The sequence below is a fragment of the Nicotiana tabacum genome, chromosome 4 (genome assembly GCF_000715075.1).
Source record: "Nicotiana tabacum cultivar K326 chromosome 4, ASM71507v2, whole genome shotgun sequence".
Classification (NCBI taxonomy): Eukaryota; Viridiplantae; Streptophyta; class Magnoliopsida; order Solanales; family Solanaceae; genus Nicotiana; species Nicotiana tabacum.
This window is the reverse complement of record NC_134083.1, coordinates 147,964,609-147,988,823: the sequence shown is the minus strand read 5'-3', so window position 1 is coordinate 147,988,823 and position 24,215 is coordinate 147,964,609. Positions and strand designations below refer to the sequence as shown.

The 24,215-nt window shown below is 36.1% G+C and overlaps 1 pseudogene; it reads right to left on the bottom strand.

Moving 5' to 3' along the window:
- Nucleotides 1–22,319: 22,319 nt before the first annotated feature.
- Nucleotides 22,320–23,952, bottom strand: LOC107797863 (protein DOG1-like 3; annotated as a pseudogene).
- Between the last annotated feature and the right edge of the window lie 263 nt (nt 23,953–24,215).

Here is a 24,215-nt window from a genome sequence, read left to right as displayed (position 1 = left end):
CATCACACCATCTGGAGAAAGATCCTCCATGGAAACTGAATTCCATTAACGGTACTGCAATACAAATCAAAGAGATTAACCACTTGCAATAGAAAATGACCAAATTGACAAACAATTGAAAGATGGTCCAAAAACCAAACTGAATTACATAGCCAATCATCTTATAACAAGTACTCAGAAATTGCCTACCAATTAAATGATATTGGGTAAATAAGAAATGCTTAAGAAATGAAATTTTGAGAGTGCTCTTTGTACTGAGTTCAGGTGATGATCCGAATTTCCAAAGGGTTGTTATTAATGACATTAACTGGAAAATGACTTCCAAGTCAATTATAACTTAGTGTAGATGACCATAACATTGACTACCGGAGCAGGTATCCAATTTTCTACCATGTTCCTATTGCTATAGTTGCAAAAATAAGGGTCTTGGACTAAAAATTTAGCTGCGATTTGCCAGATAAAGAAAAGATAACAGAGCTTAGCTCAAACCGTAGACAAGTAGCTCACTATCCAGGCAATCTAGAGGGACAGAGTGTAATAAAAGGATTCAGTTTCTCGTTCCTTCTTTTTTGATTAGTACGCAGATTCAGCATTTTACCTTAATGAAGCCAATTTCCTTTGCATTGCTGCGGAAGCACTGCCTGCAGCACATAAGCCCATACTTCCTAATAATGGCATGTGGATTGCCACATACGCGGCTGTATAAATACAAAGAGTAATTAGATATACATCAAATATTTTTCACAAAAAACTCTTAACATGAGAGTAAATCCAACTACGGAAGCTAAAAGGAGTGAATATCCAAAGGTACATTGTCTAGCACCGCTGAATGATAGTCATAGTATTACTCAAAAGTCAAAACAAAAGACGTCATGAAAACCAAAACTTGCAAATCACAAAATGCAAATCAGAATCCCACGTATAGTAGCTAACATGAATTCCAAAATACAGTGTCTTGAGCAATACCCCTACTTTGAATCAAATGAAACAAAACCCGGTAAAGCAAAAAACACTTGCAAAAAGACACACGTCTGGTTCATTACTACAAGCACTACGAAGCTGTAGCAAAGCACTGGAAACATAGCACTTAATATGTCCAGATCATAGAAAAATATTTTTATAGGACAAAAATATACAGGAACGAATTAAATATCTAAAATTTGTGAAAGGAAATAAACTGCAATCCACTAGGAACGATTTGATCAGCATTGTATGTGGCACTTAAAGTTCTTTCATATCATAAATTACCTTGTTGTGCCATTCAAAACTCTTTTAAACCATAATTTACGCAATTATTGATCATATTTGAACAATCTAAAGTACTCATATTTACATCACGACACATAACAAATCTGAAAAAAAGAAAGCCAGGCTTTTGACTGAAAATTCCCAAATTGCCGCTAGAAAACATACAGTTCACACATACAAAGGTAACTATCTAAGTCTCTACTATAATTCAACTAAAAGTTTCAGTATATCTCTGACTCTATCTTCTTTATAATTCCAAAAAGGATATTACTCTAGTTTTTATTTTCAGCATTAGGTTTTGTCACCATCTAAATCGAACATCCATGAAAAAAAAAGAACAAAAATAAGTGAAACTAAAGATATAATTCCCAAAAAAATCTATTAATTAGGATTTAATCAAATAGAAAGAGAGAAGAAAAGTTACCAGGTCCGAGAGCCAGGGCCGTAGTTTTTGGGGTGAGCGTTCCAGATGTTGGAGTGACCCATCTTCTGAAGTCGGCTGCAGACTGCGCTTCTGAAATATATGGAAAAACCCTAATCACTGCACTTGTTTAGATCTGGGAGGAGATATATAAATAGGCATTACTTTAGGGGCATTCGTGGAATTACACCTCCTCCAATACTATAGTTGTTGTTTTTTTCTCTTTTTGATAAAAACATTTCAGCTTATAATTTAAATTTTTTGTAACATATTATAGCATAGTATTAATAATCAGTTGATGTTTATCTCAGAATATATCTAAAATTATTCTTATAATTGTGTGAGCTAATTGAGTGCGAAGAGCTTAAACTCTTCAATGTTTATGGTATTGTTGTTTATCTCGAAATTTATAAACTAAGAAAAGTCAAAGAAAAAGAACGTTAAAAAAAATCTATTTAGTTTTTTTATTCAAATATTTTATATACTCTGTATTTTCCATTAAGGCTGATAATCTTAAATCTTTTATTTAAGGGTTTTGTAGGCATGTAAAATTTATTGGATTTAAATTCGATAAATAATTTGGATGATATTTTAAATATACTAATCCAAATAATTATTATGGGCTAATATAATTTGATCAATTATATAAGTCACATATATATAGATTAAATAAATAGGCCTTAATCCATTGGGCTAGCCCATTTAGTTGGCTGCAAATCATGGCCTACTTCATTAAGTCCAAAATGTCTTCTTCCTAGAGGCTCAATTTGGTGCCACGTGTCAAATGACGTGGCACGCCAAGTCAAACGGAAAAGCCAATAGGGTCATGACATGTGTCAGAATGACAGGGCAAAGCCAAATCAAAAGGCCAATGAAATCGCGCCATGTGTGCAAGTGATATGTTTTGGCCAATCAAATGCGGTCATGTCACACTTCAATTTGATTGGTCGGAAAGAGTTTGTTCTTATCATTACTCTTTCCTCCCACAACTATAAATAGGGGTCTCCATAACGCAGAAAAGGGACCAGAAGTTATAATAAGAAGACACAAGGGAGCTCGTGGATCAAAGGCCATAATTCTCTACAAATTGCAAGTGTTCACGCATTCAAGCACTTCAACACAAATTTTAAGTATTCAAGATCAAGAACAAAGTCAAATAAAATACAAGGCGTTCAAGATCAAGACTACTTGTTCATGATAAAATTCGTGGCAACAATCAAAGCATTCGCGGCGGATATTTGATATCAAATACTACGATTGTTGCAATATTTTTCGGTCTTGACTTTATTTTCTCGACGCCAATTTATTGTCTACAAATTCTGGCACGCCCAGTGGGACAATCTCTACCTCTCATTTCAACTTTTCAATCACCAAAGTTCAAGAACATCAAAATGGATTCACATAAAATTAAATCCAGATCAACTTCCTGTAAGGCTGCTAATTCCAAGTTATATGCTGATGTGGAAAGCATCCTCGATGTTACTTTTGGAAGCTTTGGGTCAGTTACAAGGAGCAAAGCAAGCTCTTTAGGACAACAAACACTCCAAGTGTCGTCCGCGTCAACCCCTATTTTCGGATCTTCATCTTCAAAAGGAGCACGATCCTCTACAAGGACGACCCAAAAAGGGATCGACGTCGCCAAAAGGATCGAAAAGGTTCTTGCCCAACTTAGTTTATCTAAACTTTCATGCAAGCTTATGATGATGACTTGAGCGCTGGATCTACTATCTCCATTAATGCGACCTCCAAGGTCTATCCCAATAATGATCTATTTCATTCTTCATCCTCTACGGACATCATGCAAGCAATGGTTATTGAAGTTTATACCGTAGAAGAACAGCTCGCAAATTTGACAAAAGCAGTTGAAGGCTTGTCAAAGCGCGTGCAAGATCAAGATGCTAAACTTTTCAAGTTAACAAATAAGTTAGATGGCATAGTAGAAGGAGAATCCATACAAACACCTTTAAATCTTCAAAGATTACAAGAGAAATGGGACTCCTCCAAAAATCAAGCAACGACAACCAAGGAGATCCAAGTCTCCGCTGAAGGTCTAATTCCCATTGAAATATTAAAGGATTTCATCATGGAGGCTATCAAAGATAAGCCTGAGTCGTCGTCCAAATTATCTCTCACATATGCAAAGCCGTATACGCAAATAATTGATAACTTAAAGATGCATGTTAGTTATCAACCTCCTAAGTTGCAACAATTCGATGGCAAGGGAAATCCGAAAAAACATATAGCGCACTTTGTTGAAACTTGCAACAATGCTGGAATGTACGGTGATTATCTTGTCAAACGGTTTGTTCGATCTCTCAAAGGTAATGCATTCGATTGGTACACAAATCTTGAATCTGGATCCATCGATAGATGGGAGCAGTTAGAGCAGGAGTTTTTCAATCATTTTTATAGCACAAGACGCATCATAAGCATGATCGAACTTACAAACGCTCATCAACGAAAGGATGAGCTAGTTATTGACTTCATCAACCGCTGGAGGAGCTTAAGCCTCCACTGCAAAGATCGCCTTAGTGAAACTTTGGGCATCAAAATGTGCATTCAAGGCATGCATTGTGGTCTTCGCTATATCTTACAAGGCATAAAGCCCAAAACGTTTGAAGAACTAGAAACTCATGCTCATGATATGGTACTAAATATGGCCATAAGTGCCGACCAAGGGCTACTTGTCTTTGAGCCTTACGACGACGAAGAAGAAGAACAAGAAGGCGAGGATGGGGGGCAAGTTTTCATTCGAAAATGAAACTGAAAAGTCTATGCATGTCACTATGCTCCTTAATGCATGAGCATAAACTACAAGTTATAATGCTCCTAAACGCACGAGCCTAAACTGCAAGTTATAATGCTCCTCAACGCACGAGCTTAAACTGCAAGTTATAATGCTCCTTAACGCATGAGCCTAAACTGCAAGTTATAATGCTCATCAATGTACGAGCCTAAACTGCAAGTTATAATGCTCCTCAACGCACGAGCTTAAACTGCAAGTTATAATGCTCCTCAATGGACGAGCCTAAACTGCAGGTTATAACGCTTCTGGCATGCCCAGTGGGACAATCTCTATCTCTCATCTCAACTTTTCAATCAACAAAGTTCAAGAACATCGAAATGGCTTCAAAGAAGGTTAACTCCATATCAACTTCCACCAAGACTGTTAATTCCAGGTTTTATGCTGATGTGGAAAGCATCCTTGACGTTACCTTTGGAAGCTTTGGACCAACTACAAGGATCAAGGAAAGATCTTTAGGACAACAAGCACTCCAAATGCCATCTCGGATATTCATTCTCAAAAGGAGCAAGATCTTCTACAAAAGCACCTGAAGGAGGAAGCGATGTTGCTGAAAAGATTAAGAAAACTCTTGATCTACTTGACCTCTCCGGATCCAAGAACTCAACTGTAAAGGAAGATGATGATGTTTCAAGTGATGGATCCTCCCCACTTACACCGCATAGCATGAGCCAATAGAGGATCAATCTGTGTGACAATCCATGCTACTCTCCATCATCCATAACAACCATGCAAACCATAGTGACAAACGCTTCATTTGTGGAGGAGCAGTTGGCAAACTTGACAGAAGCAATCGCTGGCTTGACCAAGTGCAAGCAAAATCAAGACGCTAGAATTGACAAGCTAACATACATGGTAGGAATCTTGATGGAAGAAGAATCCACTCATGCACCGGGAAAGCTCCCAGAAGTTTCAGAGATTGGTTCTCCCCTAAGACGAGTAGCATCCGCTAGGGCTATCCATGTCTCGTCTGAAGGGATGATTCCAATCGATCAACTGAAGGAGTTCATTGAAGGAACTATTAAGAATAAGTATGAAGTTGCTGCCAAGTCTTCCCTTACATATGCAAAGTCGTACATTGCAAGGATCGATATGTTGAAGATGCATACTGGCTATCAACCTCTAAAATTCCAACAGATTGATGGTAAAGGCAATCCAAAGCAATATGTGGCGCAATTCATTGAGACATGCAATAAAGCTGGGACTTATAGAGATTACCTCGTCAAGCAGTTTGTCCGCTCGCTAAAAGGAAATGCTTTGATTGGTATACAGATCTCGAGGAGGGATCTATTGATAGCTGGGACCAACTAGAGCAAGAGTTCCTCAATCGCTTTTATAGCACAAGGCGCACTATGAGCATGGTGGAACTCACAAATACTCGTCAACGAAAGGGTGAACCAGTTATTGACTTTATCAATCGTTGGAGGAATGCAAGCCTCAACTGTAAAGACAGGCTTAGTGAAGCTTCTGGCATAGATATGCGCATCCAAGGCATGCATTGGGGATGGCGCTACATATTGCAAGGTATCAAGCCTAGCACATTTGAAGAACTTGCGACTCATGCCCATGACATAGAGTTGAGCATCCTTGACGCTTGAGCCTAAACTGCATGTTTCAATGCTCCTTAACGCACGAGCCTAAACTGCAAGTTATAATGCCCCTTAACGCATGAGCCTAAACTGCAAGTTATAATGCTCTTCAATGCACGAGCCTAAATTGTAAGTTATAAATGCTCCTTAACGCATGAGCCTAAACTACAAGTTATAATTCTCCTCAACGCACGAGCCTAAACTACAAGTTATAATGCTCATCAATGCATGAGCCTAAACTGCAAGTTATAATGCTCCTCAACACATGAGCCTAAACTGCAGGTTATAGTGCTTCTTGGCACACTAGCCGATATTGTATGTCACGAAAACTCTCCAAATTTGAACTAAATCTTTAAGACGTAAAGCTCTTCAAATTCGAACAAAGTCTTCAAGTTGTAAAGCTATTCAAATTTGAGCAAAGTGTTCAAGTCGCAAAGATCTTCAAATTCGAGGAAAGACTCAAGTCGAAAGCTCTTCAAAGTCGAGCTAAATCTTCAAGTCACAAAACTCTTCAAATTCGAGCCAAACTTCAAGTTACAAAACTCTTCAACTTTGAGCTAAATCTTCAAGTCACGAAGCTCTTCAAATTCGAGATGCATTTTTAGTTGCAAAGTACTTTAAAGTTGATCAAGTCTTCAAGTTTCGAAGTATTTCAAATTATAAGCTAAATCTTCAAATTACAACACTCCTGGATACACGAGCCTAAAACTGCATGTCATGAAGCACTTCGAATTTGAGAAAAATCTTCAAGTCGCAAACTCATCAAAATACGAGCTTAAATTGCAAGTCACTGCGCTCATTAACTTGAGAGCATAAACTGCATGTTTCTCCTAGCCCACAAGAGTATAAACTGTGTACGGCCCAAAAAAACCTCACCCATTTTGAACTACGGTATGACTTTATCCTCTTCACCGAGGTACGTAGGCAGCTTAGAGTTTCATTCTAAGTTTAGTCACATAAGTTCAAAAGATACATATTGCCCCAATTGTTGTCTGAATAAAGTATGAAGAAATGTAAAATCAAGCTGAAACACCATTCTTCTGTTGAACTTTGGATCTCATTTGATTTAAAGGAGGCAACCCTCCATGGTAAATTAGTATCTTCAATGGGACGATTTTAGGAGGATGCCAAGTATTTGCATTGAAGTTCGGGGATTCGCTATGTCTTCATGTTTGCTAAACCTTTAAGTTTTTGGTCTTCAAGTTCAAGTGTTTAATTCCTCAGAGTCTTCAAGTTGAAGTCTTCAAATACGTCAAGTCTCCAAGTTGAAGTCTTTGAATCCTCCAAGTCTTCAAGTCAGTCGGTCTTGTAGTTAAAATCTTCAGATCCGCCAGTTCTTCAAGTTGAAGTTTTCAAGCCCTCCAAATCTTCAAGTCCATCGGTATTCAAGTTGAAGTCCTTAAGTTCGCCGGTCTTCAAGTTGAGTTGTTTAAAACTTCCAAGTCTTTAAGTTGAAGTTTGCAAGTCTGCTAATTCTTCAAGTTGAAGTTTAAAGTCCACCGCTCTTCAAGTTGACGTGTCAAAGTCCGCAAAATCTTCAAGTCCATCAAATGATCAAGTTTGTCGGTCTTCAAGTTGAAGTCTATAAATCCACCAAGTCTTTAAGTTGAGGCTTTATAATTTTTCAATCTTAAGGTGGACATGTTAGTCCCGTTGCACCTTAAGTTGGCCTCTTCGCAGGTTTGTCCTTAAAAGGAACTATAATTTTTCGATCTTAAGGTGGACGTTTAAATCCCTTTGCACCTTAAGTTAGCCTCTTCGCGGGTTTGTCCTTAAAAGGAACTAAAATTTGCCAATTTTAAGGTGGACATTTATATGCCTTTGCACCTTAAGTTAGTCTCTTCATTGGTTTGTCCTTAAAAGGAACTATAATTTCTCTATCTTAAGGTGGATGTTTAAGTTCCTTTGCACCTTAAGCTGGACTCATCACGGTTTTGATCCTTCTATATGCTGTTAAGGGATTTGTCCTTCTATATGTTGTTGTGGATTTGATAATCTATATGACATCATGGATTTATCCTTTTATAGGACGTCATGGAGTTGCCCGTCAACTCGGCACTCGACGGATTTTCTTTTCTTGACCTACAAAAAGGGGAAAAAAGAATAACAAAGGAGGAAAAGCACAAGAAAATAAGAAGAAATTACCTTCGCGTCAATGCTTCTGAGTCCACAAAACTAGACTCAATATGGCTTACAAATACTACGAACGATGCTTAACAAATACGAGTACAAGTGTAACGACCCGACCGGTCATTTTGAGAGTATTAGCCCTGAACCCCTATTTATTTCTCCCTTCATTTCATTTTGTGGTTACGTGACTTTCCGGGAGGATTTATTTTTGGTTTCGGAGCGAAATGGGACACATAGTCCCTAAAATGGAAGTTTAAGTCGTAGAAATTGACCGTAGTTTGAATTGTGTGAAGACGGCTTCGGAATGGAGTTTCGTCAGTTACTATAGCTCCATAGGGTGATTTTGGTCTAAGGAGCATATTCGAATGTTGAATTGGAGGTTCGTAGGTCATTTTAACATCAATTGGCGAAAGTTGAAAATTTGATGATTTTTGAAAAGTTTGACAGGGAGTGGACTTTTTGATATCGGGGTCAGATTTTGATCTCGAAAGTTGGAATAGGTTCGTAATTCAATTATGACTTGTGTGCAAAATTCGAGGTTAGTCGAACTTGATTTGGTAGGTTTCGGCATCGGATGTAGAAGTTTGAAGTTTTAAAGTTTGTTAGGCTTGAATCGATGTGCAATTCATATTTTTAGCGTTGTTTGATGTGATCTAAAGGCTCGACTAAGTCTGTATGATATTTTAGAATTTGTTGGTACGTTTGGTTGAGGTCCCGGGGGCCTCGGGTGGATTGCGGATGGTTAACTGATCAAATTTGGACTTGTGGGAATGGTTGAAGGCACCACCTCTGGTGTAATCGCACCTGCGCAAGTGGGCGCAGATGCGGAGCTTGGGGAAGTGTCCACTGGTCACAGATGCGACGTGAAGGCCGCAGAAGCGGAGTCGCTTCTACGGAAAAGGGATCGCAGAAGCGGATGAGTTTGCTCAGATGCGCACCCGCAAAAGCGGATTTAGGACCGCAGAAGCGGAAGTTCCGCAGGTGCGAAAGAGCGACCACAAGAGTGAGGTAACCGCAGAAGCGGATAAGTTGTCGCTTCTGCGATGCCGCAGATGCGGTTAAGTGTCCGCAGAAGCGGAAATGCTGGACAGAACACTTAAATGCAAGGGTTTCCCATTGATTTTTCCACCTAGATTGTGTGTGTTTAAGGTGGAATTTGGGAGTTTGAGGCTAGGGATTTGGAGAGTTAAATTTGGGGATTTGAGTGGCGACTTGGTGTCGGATTTTGGTAATTTTGGTATGGTGAACTCGATATCGAATGAGTGTTCGTATTTTGTGATTTTCCCCCGATTCTGAGACGTGGGCCCAGGTCGACTTTTTGGGACGATTTTTCGATTCTTTGCTAAAGTCGTAGATTTATTATTTAAATTAGTTTTTTGTAGTTGTATTCATGTTATGTAATTAATTTTGGCTAGATTTGGGCCATTCGGAGTCGGAAAATCAAGGGAAAGACATCCTTATCGATTGATTGAGCGAGATTTGAGGTAAGTGACTTGTCTAACCTTGTATGAGAGAAATCCCCTTAGGATTTGGTACTGTTGTAACAATATGTGATATAAGAGCACCGTGTACGCGAGGTGACAAGTGCGTACATGGGCTAATTATGAAAAATTCCGGTTCTTGCTGAGTTGTCTTCTTTTTAAGTTTCTTAACTGAGTTGTCTTAGCATATATAATTATCATGTTTAGCCTAGTATCGCATGTCTACATGCCTTAACTCCTACTTGTAATTTGTGCAACATGCTTATATTAATTACCCGCTCCCCTTGATTTGAATTAAAACTTTAACTGTAAGATTTCTTGCTGTAAATTCGTGTTTCGTTCGATTATCTGATGCATATTTACTTTGGGACTATGAGGCGGTTTCTCAGGAGATCTCCTTGTACTGCATATTTACTTTGGGACTACGAGACGGTTCCTCGGGATATCTTCTTGTACTGCATATTTACTTTGGGACTACGAGGCAATTCCTCGGGAGATCCCCATGTACTCCATATTTACTTTGGGACTACGAGGCGGTTCATCGGGAAATCCCCATGTACTGCATATTTACTTTGGGACTACGAGGCGTTTACTCGAGAGATCCCCCTGTCTTGCATATTTACTTTGGGACTACGAGGCGGTACCTCGGGAGATCCCCCATGTCGTGCATATTTACATTTGGGACTACGAGGCGGTACCTCGGGAGTGCCCTTGTTGTTTACCTCTATTTACTGTGCTGATATTTTCTGAAACTTCTTATTGTTTAAATCCTTAGTCATTTCAAAATATTATTATATTTTTTACTTTACTTTTCTTTTAAACCAGTAGGGCCCTGACTTGACCTCGTCACTACTCTACCGAGGTTAGGCTTGACACTTACTGGGTACCGTTGTGGTGTACTCATACTAAACTATGTACATATTTTTGTGCAGATCCAGGTTCTTCCCACCAAACCAGATATCAGTGAGCTGGACTGAGCGTGGAGACTTCTAGATATATCTGCCAGCGTCCGCAGACCTCGAAGTCCCCCTCTATCCTTATTATGTTGTTTTCCTTTATTCTCTTTAGACTTTTATGTATAAAAATACTTAGTATTTTCTCTTATAATTATTGATTTGCAAATTTTATATTTATTTCATGTGTTGAGAATTGAGCTTCAGTTTTATATTATGTTATTCCGCAAATTTATTAGGCTTACCTAGTTTTAGAGATTAGGTGCCATCACGACATCCTACGGAGGGTGAATTGGGGTTGTGACAACAGGGGTTTATATAGATTTTGGGGAGGAGACATTAATAATTCGTGATTCGATGTGGGATCAACTGCAATGGCTATGACTTAACTCTTCTGTTCCCAAGTTGAAGTTAGAGAAGTAAGTCGATTCCTGAATGGATTCTAAGTACTAGTTGAAGACGACGTGAATTTGTTTGTGTTGAAGTGGTACAGACGTGTGGCTATTCATAAGGAATTTTCTAACTAGATGTGATCAAGTGCTATCAAAGTAATATATATGTTAGCCGCATGGAATTGGCACGATTCACGACAAAGTTTCAATTACAAAGTAAAGATTCCAGAAAGAATATGACGTGAACTTCAAAGTTATAAATGAGGTCATTTGTTCTTTTAGAAATAAGTTTGTTTCATGAAGTAAAAGGACATTTCAGAAGCAATGTTCAACGAATTACGTGACTATGAGTCCGTAAGCTCCAAAACAATTCAGTTTTGTAAGGATTAATGTCTCTTAGCTATCATTCGGAGAAAGTATGTCAGAATAAATTCATACTTCAAGCCTGGTCTTCAAAAAATTTAGAAATTTGACTAGTCTTGAAGTGGGGGCATTTGTAGACATATAAAATTTATTGAATTAAATTCGTAAATTAATTTGGATTATATTTTAAATTCAAGATATATTAGTCCAAATAAATTTATTGGACTAATATAATTGGATTAATTATTTAAGTCCAATAAGTATTGGCTGGGTTAGCCCATTTAGTTGGGCTACAGATGATGAGCCTACTTCATTAGGCCCAATATGCGGTCTTTCTAGAGGCCTATTTTGGTGCCACGTGTCAAATGACGTGGCACGCCAAGTCAAATGAAAGAGCCAATACGATCGTGCCACGTGGTAAAATGACAAGGCATGCCTAATCAAATTAAAAGACCAATAAAAGCACGTCACATGTGCAAGTGACATATTCTGGCCAATCAAATGCGACATTTTCACGCTTCAATCTGATTGGTCGGAAAGAGTTTGTTCTTGTCACAACTCTTTCCTCCCACAACTATAAATAGGGGTCTTCATAACTTAGAAAAAGGACCAGAAGTTATAACAAGAAGACACAGGGGAGCTCGTGGATCAAAGGCCACAATTTTCTGCAAACTGCAAGTGTTCAAGCATTCAAGCACTTCAACACAAATTTTAAGTATTCAAGATCAAGTAAGAAGTCAAATCAAATATAAGGCGTTCAAGATGAAGGCTACTTGTTCGTGATAAAATTTATGGCAACAATCAAAGCGTTCGCGACAAATAAATTAAATTCAAATCAAATACTACGATTGTTGCAATATTTTTTGGTCTCGATTTTATTTTCTTGATGCAATTTATTATCTACAGATACAGTGATAAATTACTGTAGCCAATTAAAATTTTATTAAATTTAAATTCACAAGTAATTTGAAATTTTATCATATAGTAAGTACATATTAGTCCAAATAATACTATGGGCTGGTATAATCGGGTCGATTATTTAAATATAAAATAAAGTGATTTAAATAATAATTCAATATATATTGGGCTAGCCCGTTTATTGGTCTTCTATCAAATTGGGCGGCCCATGAGCCTCAAACCCGATGGCCCAGTAGGATTTTCTTGGAGGCTACTCCACCCCACACCTATATAAAGGGGTCAAAAATGTTATGGAGAAGACAATCAAGTAAGCAGAATGAAAGGCTAAAAAAACTCTGAAGAATAGCATCAAGATCTCCATCAATATCTGCAATCGTCGTCTGTGGTCAAATTCCAAAGGCGAACTCAAATCATAGACGGACGGCTTCAAATCTTATGTTCGTGATAACCCAACACCAAATCTTGGTTCATGACGACCTTCATATTGTTCGTGACGTACTACAAACCTGAAATCCGTCAAGTTCAAGATCAAGCTCTCTAGCTCTTGAACCATCGTTCGTGAGGAGAAGAATCAGATGACTACATCTCTTTAGATTTGAGACATTTTAGAGATTATAACCCCATCACTTGAAATCGAATACTATAATATTTGTCGCTATATTTCTAGTCTTGATTATTATTTTTCAGGAGCAAAATTTAATTGTTACAAATTTTGGCACGCTCGGTGGGAACATTTTTTTAAATGTGTACTTCGAATAAAGTTGAAAAATCTTTTATTTCTTTGGTGCACCTAAATCAAGGTTCTAATAATCTTAAGCCATGTAACAGCTGCGAAGACTTCATGAAAACCAATACCAACCTTTAAAACCTCTAACAGCCGATCTCTCTTGTATTTTTGAATATTTTCCGTCTTGATAGAATTTAGTTGTATAAATTCATTTGAGAATTACAATCTCTCGGATAGATTGTAATTTATTTGACAATTGCAATATCTCAGGTTTAGGATTTAGGAATTAGAATATGGTCGTATAAATTCATGAAACGGTAGAATTTGGTTGTAATTTTATGGTCGTAACTTCGAAAGGCTAATGAAACGGTAGCAGTTCAAAGTCAGGAAGAATGATCCTCAAGCTCAAGAGGGTCGCGCAAATTATCCTAGGCAGACGAAGTTGAAGCAGAGCAACATCTGGGAGGAAGGCCTCAATTAGGGACAATTTCAATATTATAGAGATCTCTAACTCAAGTTTCAAATTGAACTACGAAGTTTGTTATCTGTTTGTAAAATTGACATTGATGATATTAGTTCCGAAATTGAAAATTGGAAAAATATTGTGGTGTGTTATGTACTTGGTGTCAGAGGCGGATCCGAGATTTAAATCCTATGGATTCAATTTTAAGGTTTTTAACATTGAATCCATTATATTTTTAAAGTTATGGGTTCATATCTACTATTTTTGTAATTTTAATGAATTTTTACATATAAATTTGTATTTTGCGTCGAAAGTTATGAGTTCAGTTGAACCCATAGTCATTACACGCAGCTGCTTGGGGCTCATCCCCCATTTTGTTGTGTTAAATGGATTTATGCAATAGTGGATCATAACATAGAAAAGAAAATGGGATTGAATTTTGCAAAGCTATTAGTTGAGGCTGATATTGACACTAATCTTCTAGAAAAGGTATTCTTCTTTGAGGCCTAGCTATTAATTAACAACTTTCCTAGAAGGTATTAGTTTGGTTGTTTGTATGATATATTTCATATTTATTATCAAAAAAAAAATTGTGCATTTGCACTGTTGCACACATCATTAGTTATATATGTATTATAAGTTGCATCTGCTTTCCAATGTCTAATAATAAGTAAAAGAGTCCATGTCTAAATAATTTCAGACAAATAATCCCAAAATAACTTCGGGAATATTGGCTTACGAAAGGAAGTTTAATTAGACGCAAATAAAAAAATAGGATCTAAACAGTTACAACTAATTTAAGGCGTGGCAAGATATATAAGAGTCAAAATCGGAAAATTAATCAAGATAATTAGTAAAATGAATTATATATGTACATCAAGAAGGCCAATCGCTTAATTCTGACCAATAAGGTCCAATCAAGTTGTTGTATTAAAGGTGTCGTAACAAAATATCACAGTTTCAAAATAAGTCCCTTTAAAAGGTGGTATTGTGTGAATGAATTGTTGGGGCATAAGCCACAAGACATACACACAGGACATTTATCTCATATCATTATAAAATTGCAGCCTTTAAGAATTTTTATTTGATTTATAAAGGTATTTGAAATTTTGAACACACATTAATTGCAAATCTATATATATCTAAATTTTATCTATTATTTTAGCTTCACTTTTAAATAGAAAATTTTGAAGCTAAAGATTTTGTTTCATTATCTTAAAAGAAGTAACGTTTCACTCACAAATGTTTAACTTCAGTGAAATTTATATCAAACAAAACTATAAACTTCTTTTCAACTTCAACTTTAAATTCAAATACTGATTTTTTTAAACTTTAATCAAATATTGTCCCAAAAGATAGAACTTATAAAATTATGCTAAATATTGTCAAGAAATTAATTATTCAAAATTTCTGTGGCAAAAAAAAAAAAATTTTTTTTTTAAAGACTATTGAATTGCCGCACTCCCCTTCAACTTGGAACAAATAATTTTTTTTTTTTTTTTTTGGTAAGAGGGGAAACCCGCAGCCGCTTGCCACAACCTCTGCCCTTCGGGTGAGCACTTTGTGCGCACTGAGTAAACCTCCTTCTGTGTAATAGCCTGCAAACTATACAGAGGATGTAAACCGCACTAGGCAAGCCGTGTGTGACAGACTCAACTCCAGAAGGCATTGAGGGAGAAATCGATTATAGGTCATCCGTATGGATAACCACCCTCCAAACTAACTGGGTAACCCGAAGGATTGGAACAAATAAATTTATGACTCACCTTTAAAGTTATTTATCAAGTCAATAAAGGTATATTACTTTTAAAGTTATAAATATAGATAAAATATTTCTTCCGTAAGTTGCAATGTCTCTTCCGAATTAAAATAGTAGTGGTTGGTGGATAACATTATCAATATGTGACTATTAAAACGATATCCATAGTTTCACCACAACTTGCATATTGTAAAAATATTAAAAATTATCTAAAAGTAAAAGTGTGCAAATTTTTTTAATTAAAATGTTAAAGGAATGTAGGCAGCACCTTTTCCAATGAAACTATTTTGAGGATAGCAATTTCTCTACACTGTACAAATAGTTTAATAGAAATTCGATACTCATGATATAATGCCTACCAAAAAAATTAAATTTCTATTCTTTACTAATTTCTTCTACCACAAGAACTCAAGGAAAAAAAATGGAATTGAAGTAAAGATTTAAGAAAAATGAATGAAGATATTCTTCAACATTGGGAGAATGAAGAATTACAAAATATGTTTTAAGAAGAAGTATTTTTCTCATATCTTTTATTTACTCCAAGTGAAAGCCTTTAAATAGAAATTAATCATTCAGTAATGGTTGAACAAATGTGAATTAAATTATTAAAGTAAATACAATTATAACATCAGAGTGTTGATTCCTAGTTCTGAATGCTAAAAATCAGTAGTATCCTTCAGTTTATATATTAATGTCTGCCATGATATCAGTTGTGCCAATACTGTGGTCTGTGGATACTCATTTTTCCATAGAAGAGAGTTAAAAGTTGCGGACAGTTAAGTAGTAAAGAAAATTCATACCTATCCGTGTGCAAATGAAAGAAAAAAGAACTGCACAAGGAAATCAATCTAATAGTTGATTCAACAATTTGTATTTAATTTTAGATTGCTACTATCACGTGTGATAAAATAAATGTGAAGTAAAACATTTGAAAATATATTCTAATATGAAGGAACACAACCCTTTGAATCAAGACATCAGTTATTGTCACGACCCAATTCTCCTTCCGTAAGATATCGTGACGGCACCTAGTCTCTACAACTAAGTAAGCCTAACGAAATGCGAAAATAACAAAAATGAAAGTAAAACTTAACAACTATCTGCAGAATGTAACTAAATGACTGGTAACAATGCCGCTTGGCATGTACAATAGCCATCACTCTAGTAATACACAATATTCCCAAAATTCGGAACATCATAAGTCACAAGTTACAGAAGGAAACTAGTATCTCTATACACCAGAGTCTAATAACAGAAGTAAGGAAGGTAAATGACATGTGAAGGAATAGAGAGGGACTCCGAGGTCTGCGGACGCGGCAGATATACCTTGAAGTCTCCATACAACAACAAACACTCTCAGCTAGTAGCGGGGCTAATAAGAAGTACCTGGATCTGCACACAAAACATGTGCAGAAGAGTAGCATGAGTACACCACAACGATACCCAGTAAGTGCCAAGCCTAACCTTGGTCGAGTAGTGACGAGATCAGGTCAGGGCCCTACTGGTATATATATATATATATATATATATATATATATATATATATATATATATATATATATATATATATATATATATATATATAAAATAACTAAGACATAATGAAATATTGCAGTAAAAATAAGTACTGAAATTTAATAAGAATGAAATCATAGCAAGTCAACAGCTCAGTACATAGAAAATAACAACAGGGGATCTCCCAGGATACCGTCCTGTAGTCCCAAACATAAATATGCAAAACAGGGGGGATCTACCGGAATACTGTTCCCTAGTCCCAAAGTAATTATGCAAAACATGGGGGATCTACCGGAATACCGTTCTGTAGTCCCAAAGTAAATATGCAGAGTAGGGAGATCTAACGGAATACCGTTCTGTAGTCCCAAAGTAAATATGCAGAGCAGGGGGATCTACCGGAATACCGTTCCGTAGTCCCAAAGTAAATATGCAGCGCAAACTATAGAAATACAACTACATCACGAAATCTTACGATTTAGACTAAGTACCAGTTAAGGAAGAAGCAGGAAATTTACTAAGCATGTTGCACAGAGTTCACATAAGCAATTAAGACACATAGACATGATGTTCTAGACTAAACATGATAAATTCATATGCTAGTGTAGCTCAGTTAAAGGAAGACATGTATTTTACTTAATGAAAACGGAGTTTTGCAACAATAGCACGTGTACGCACTCGTCACATCACGTACACGATGCTCATATATCAAAAACAGTACCAAATCCTAATGAGAATTCCCTCACACAAGGTTAGGTAAGCCATTTACCTCGAACCAAGCTCAATCAATCGGTAATAATGCCTTTTTCACGAATATCCGACTCCGAATGGCCCAAATCTAGCCAAAAATAATTGCATATCATAAATACAACTATAATAGGCTCATCTAATTAATGAAATCAATACTTTAACAAAAAATTCAAAATTCGCCCTAAAAGGTCGATCCAGGCCCACGTCTCGGAATCGGAAAAAAATTACAAAATCCGAAAGCTCATTTACTCACGAGTCCAACCATACCAAATTTATCAAAATCCAACCTCAAATGACTACTCAAAACCCCAAATCAAACTCTTCAAATCCCTAGCCTCCAACTCCTAATTTTCACTTAAATACACACTAACTAGGTGAGAAAATAAATGAAGAAGCAAGATTATTGATCAAAAATAAGCACAAGGGACTTACCTCAAGAAACCCCTCAAAATGCTCCCAAGATATCGCCAAACCCGAGTTCAAAATGTTGAAAATGAGCAAAAATCGCGACCCTTTGCATTTAAGTGTTCTGTCTAGAAATCTCGCACCTGCGGACTCTCTGTCGCATCTGCGACGCTGCACCTGCGAAAATGCCATCGCAGGTGCGGATTCCACTTAGAATCCCAGGTTCCGCTCCTGCGGCTATGCGACCGCATCTGCGACTATCGCAGGTGCGGAAATGCATCGTACCTGCAACTTCCCCTCGCACCTGCGCCCACCTGCCCGCATCTGCGACTCTCGCAGGTGCGGGAAAATCTTCGCACCAACTACATAACTTTTTCTTTTTCATTACTTCCATGGTCGTGCCTCGTGGCACGGCAGCACCCGTACTATTGAAATGGTTCGTCAGTAGAGATGTTCCCACAGGTGCCCTTTTTTCCAATGGTACTATAATTCCTATTCCTATCCCTTCATTCCCTCTTTTGGTCTATCTACATTCCAGGAAATTCATACGCTCCGCGGACGGAGCAAAAAGTGGAGTCTTGGTCAGAGCAAGCCGCCCTATTCTATTACCAGACATAATTGGGAGAAGCTCATCGAACCGAAATAAGATCTCAGATTGACATCTTGATACACTGATTTACCATAATAATAAATAGAGTCAATGGTGACTCCGCCGTGGGAAGAGCCGCTTCCTTCTTGCTTGATAGGGGGAGCTTCCATTCACCAGCGCAGACTAAAAGTGCTCTCCGAACCGTGCTGGATAGTCACCCATCACACGGCTCTCAAACCCAACCTGTGGTGGCCGCATTTGCGGCTTCTCCTTCGCACATGCGATCCCGCACCTGGGGTCTCCCCTCCGCAGGTACGAAAACACCACAAACCAGAAAATCTTCAGCAACTAGCCTAAGTCCAAATTCAATCCGTTACGCATCCGAAACACGCCCGAAGCCCCCGGGACCTCAACCAAACATACAAACAAGTCCTAAAACACCATACAAACTTAGTCGAGCCCTCAAATCACATCAAACAACGCTAAAAATACGAATCACCCTCGGATTCAAACTTAATGAACTTGAAACTTTAAACTTCTACAACCGATGCCGAAACCTATCAAATCACGTTCGATTGACCCTAAATTTTGCATACAAGTCATATTTAATATTGCGGACCTATTCCAACTTCCGGAATCGGATTCCGACCTCGATATCAAAACTTTCACTACCGGTCCAAAACTCCAAAAATTCGACTTTCGCCATTTCAAGCCTAAATGAGCTACAGACCTCCAAAACACAATCCGGACACGCTCCTAAGTCCAAAATCACCCAACGGAGCTAACAGAACCGATGAAACTCCATTCCGGAGTCATCTTCATACAATTTCAACTACGGTCAAAATCCTAAGACTTAAACTTCCGTTTTAGGGACTAAGTGTCCCAAAACACTCCGAAATCAAAACAAAACCTCCCGGCAAATTACTTAAGCGGAAAAAGATACAGAACAAATAGTAAATAGGGGATCGGGGCTATTATTCTCAAAATGGCCGGCCGGGTCGTTACAATTATATCTCAAAACATCAGATAATTATATTTTTTCAAAAAACCGACCAACTTTGGTCGGTTTTTCAATTATAATAAATAAAAATTAATATTAAAAAAAGGACCAAAATTGGTCGGTTAATTCGGCCGGTCATTTTAAAAAACTGACCAACTTTGGTCGGTTATTTTTGTGCGAAAATACAATTAAAGAGTATAAATCAAATAAAAGACGGTCTTAAAACAAAATGCACCAATGGTCTAGTGGTAGAATAGTATCCTGCCACAGTACAAACCCCGGTTCGATTCCCAGATGGTGAATCTTTTGATTACATAATTAAAAATACGACCAACTTTGGTCGGTTTTTTTTACAATATTTTTTTTTGAATTTAATTGACCGACCAACGTTGGTCGGTAATTTTCGACCAACTTTGGTCGGTATGCCTTTCCGACCGTCAAAATACCATCCACACATAAATTATCGCGTTTTGATCGGTAATTGGCCATAACCGACCAATTTTGGTCGGTGTTTAGCGAATTTTTAGTAGTGTATATATCGAAATAATTGTGATCACAAGTATATTATAAATAGTAGCTTTTGTTGGAAACATAATTATAAATTAAACTTTACGAGAAGTTACCACTAGAACACTAATTATTTTATGTATAATTACATTAGTTTTATTTGATGATATACAAACATTTAATGTTGGTATATGTTTTATCATATCATCTCGGTTTATTTTATCGTTATCATAACTCTCGTAGAAAACATAAAATATCCCTTTTATACTATAATATTTAGTTTATCATGTGGGAAAATATATTTTAGAAATTATTTAACCATGAATTTTATCAAATGCCAAAAAAATGCATTGAAAATTATTTTAGAAAGAAATTGGATACGGAAAAGGATGCATTTTGTTTAAAACTCCTTTTTGTTCTTTCTTTGTTGGTTTTTGTTAGAGAAGCTCCTACTACATTCAAATGTTTAGCCCCTTAAAAAGCAAAAAAAATTTCTAGAATCTAACTTCTATTAAAAATCCAATTCTGACTAATAATCGAGAGCAAAATCTTGCTCACATAGCGATACGTGAAACATCATCAGCTAAGTTTTTATTTCGAAATGTCAGTACGAATACATACATAGAAAATGAGAACCAAATTAAAAAAACTAAAATTATAACTTATCAAGGTAACACTCAATGAATAATTATACTACCATAATTGCTACAATATTTTTGAGTGACCCGAATTAACATAGACTCAAAAATTTTTACACGTACAATCCAGAAATTATACACCAAATAAAGAAAAAAAGGAAAAAGAAGATGAAAACTTTATGTGAACCAGTTACTTACTTTAGTATAGAAACCCTGCCTTGCCGTAGACCCCGAACTTTGCTTCTTCCTTTAAATATCAAACAATATGGTATAAATAAATTAAATGCTTGAAAGTTTGCTTGTAGAATGCTTTGACATTGTCTAGCCACATAAGGATGAATAGTGTTATAACGTCATTAGTAAAGAAGAAACAACATCACAACAATGAGATGACAAATATGATTTTTCGATTTCTACAACGGAAGTATCATTTAGCAATTTATTTAAGAGAATAAAAATATTACCATTGACATCTTATTCATTGGACTGTATTCTAAATATATTGAATTAGAAACAATTCAAAGGTTGGTGATGCTTGGAATTCCCAAACATTCTAGATCCTAGAATTTTCAATTAACAACATTTATGTAAAATATTTAATAGGAGGTTACTTATTAATGTTGAAAGTCAAAGGGCTGTCAATTTTATGTTTGTCTTTATTTCAATTAAATATTTTTTTTATTAATTTTATTAGAATGTATATTTATATTTTTGTATAAAATTATATTTGAAATAATATCATGTTGAAGGGTATTATAGTTATTCAGCTCTATAAGGTTATTTCAGTCTTTTAAGTTTTTAGTTTGATGTTCATGCTTATAATATAGTATATGATATGATATAGATATAGATAAAAAAAATTCTGTATAAAGTATTAAATAGTTACTACCGTAGTTATTACCCAAAGTACAAAGTGGTGCTCAAACTAACCCTTAAAATAATCTATAGATAACTCCATATACGAATAAATACATTAGGGAATTGTCAATTTTATAAGGTTGTGGAACCTTTAGATTTCAAAATCAAATATCATTAAAAGATGATAATTGCAGCAAGTTCAATGAGGGAAAAAGTTGATTAACTGTTTAATATTCTTGTCATTACATTTTATATGGGGTGATTAATTTGGTTCGATACGATATTTTTTTTAAAAAAAAAGTACACATACTAAAAGTATCCTAGAATATGTCTTTTTAAATATACCATGACATTTTTATAACTGCACAAGCATGTAATTAAGGATCAAATGAAAAATTAGCAATTAAAGAGTTTTTCAAATAAAATTGTGCACTTTTAATCCCTCTACTTGAGTTTTTCATATGTGTGTAACAAGGATTTGGTTCTACGTTTGAGAGTAAAGTATATATTCTGTCTTCTATAAATAGTCCAACAATAACATATTTCGTACATAAAATGAAAAAAGTTATTTAATCAATTAAAGGTTATTAATTGTGCTTTGTCATAAAAGACCAAAAAAGAATTATCAATAACTGTGGGACCAGTAGCAGTATATTTTCCTTTATATATTAAAAAGTGTCATTTTTAAAACTGATTAAAACAGAAAAAATGACATATAAAATAAAACAAAAAATTGGGTAGTTTTCTGTTGTTAGTTATCACAAATGAAAGGCTTCTGAAATTTAATAAGCATTTTTCTACAACCAAACTATATAATATATATATATAGTATTATATTTTTTTCATTTTTAGCTACTAGTACCATTTTGCTACACGTGGATACACATACAAACTAGTAGTGTTTAGAATTTACAACTACCCTACAAAAGACCAGCCGCGATCTAGATCATACTTATAAGTAGCATCCCGAACTAACACAATTCACGAGTGTGTCAACTTTAAAATATTTAAATTTATTTAATTAAAATTTCGGATCCGTCTCTGAGCAGAGGGCGGCTGCATCCTTTTTCTCACCCCACTCATGAAGCCTTAAATGGAGCTCAGCAGCAGCAATCAGGAAATGAATCGCTTGAGTTGGTGTCAAAATGGCTAAAATCTCCTTGAGAGTGTTTAGTCTGAGATTATCTGCCTTTTGTAGAATTATTACTAGACCTTCCTCCTTAGTTGCCACATTTGCTTCCACTTCTTCCTCTAGTATTTCTCCTCCTCCTCCTCCTCCACTTCCACCAATCATCATCAGCTGAGTCACAATATGGGATAACTCCACCATTGATGCATCTGCAACAGTTTCTTGAACCCTGGCTAGTTTTTCGCTCGAATCTTTTTCCTCCCTTATAGTTTTCTTTTGCAGTTCATCAACCTTACCTACAATGGCGTAACAAAAAATTTCGCTACCAGTGTTCAAACTAAAAAAAAGTAAATAATCTCTTTCTGAACATCCATAATATTTCTATCTAAAAAAGGGTGATACTTTTTTAAAGAAAGTTTTCGCGTAATTGGTAAAGTTGTTATCATGTGACCAAGTGATCGCGAATTCGAGCCGTGCAAACAATATGTTGCAGAAATGCAGGGTAATGTTATATACAATAGACCCTTGTGGTCTGTCCTTTCCCCGCACCCTGCGCATAACGGGAGTTTAGTACACCAATCTACCCTAAATTTCTTAATTTTGACCATAAATATTTCACGTAGATTATTTATATTTTTTTAAAATAAAAAATATATATTTAAAAATTATATAAAAAGTACTGTAGCTATAATAATTAACAAATTAAAGTATTTAAAAAGTATATGAAAAGGTTGTGGTTGAATAACATGACTCTCAAAATCCTAAAAGGATCATCTTTTTTTGGGAAATATTTTAACCTAGATACACGGTATAATCCAAACTAAGAGTGTTTGATTGACCACTTGCTTACCCATTTGGTCAGGGGAGAGGTTGCGATTCCTCTAATCAACTGGGGAAGACGAGGTTCGAATTGCAACCCTGATTTTGAATAGAGCAAGTGATAAGAAAGCTACCTCAAGATTACTCCTCCATGTAGGATTTAACATCCCAAAAACATCTTCCTCTGAATATTTTGACTTCTCCCCATAATACCCCTCATAGTGTTGTATAACCCTTTCAATGAGTGGCACCAACACTCTCTCTTCCACCACCACAATGTTATTGCTGCCTTTACTTACATCTATCGAGACAGAAACAAACTCTTTCAGTTCTTGGTTCTGCTCAGCTAGCCATGTTTCAAAAAACTTGTGAAATGTCTTGTCGCTTTCTTCCACTCCTTTTCTGCTCATTAACAAGTGAGCCATTTATTTAAGGACTATGCAAATTAAAATATGCATGCATTGTCAGCAATAACTGTGTAATTTGCTTTGCTAGTGGTTTAGGTCAGAATCTTGATGGGAGAGACAACATACAAGTTGTCCGCTTACGCAGGAGGAGCGTATATATACCTAGTGTATCACCGTTTCAATTGAATTTATAATTTTTATATTGGGATAAAAATTTATTAAAATTATAAAAATAGTAGATATAAACTCATAACTTTAAAAAAATATGACGAGTTCAATATTAAAATTTTAAAAGCATAAAATTTAAATTATAATAAGTATCTCGTAGTGCATGCGTGTTTGCTTTTTCTTTTT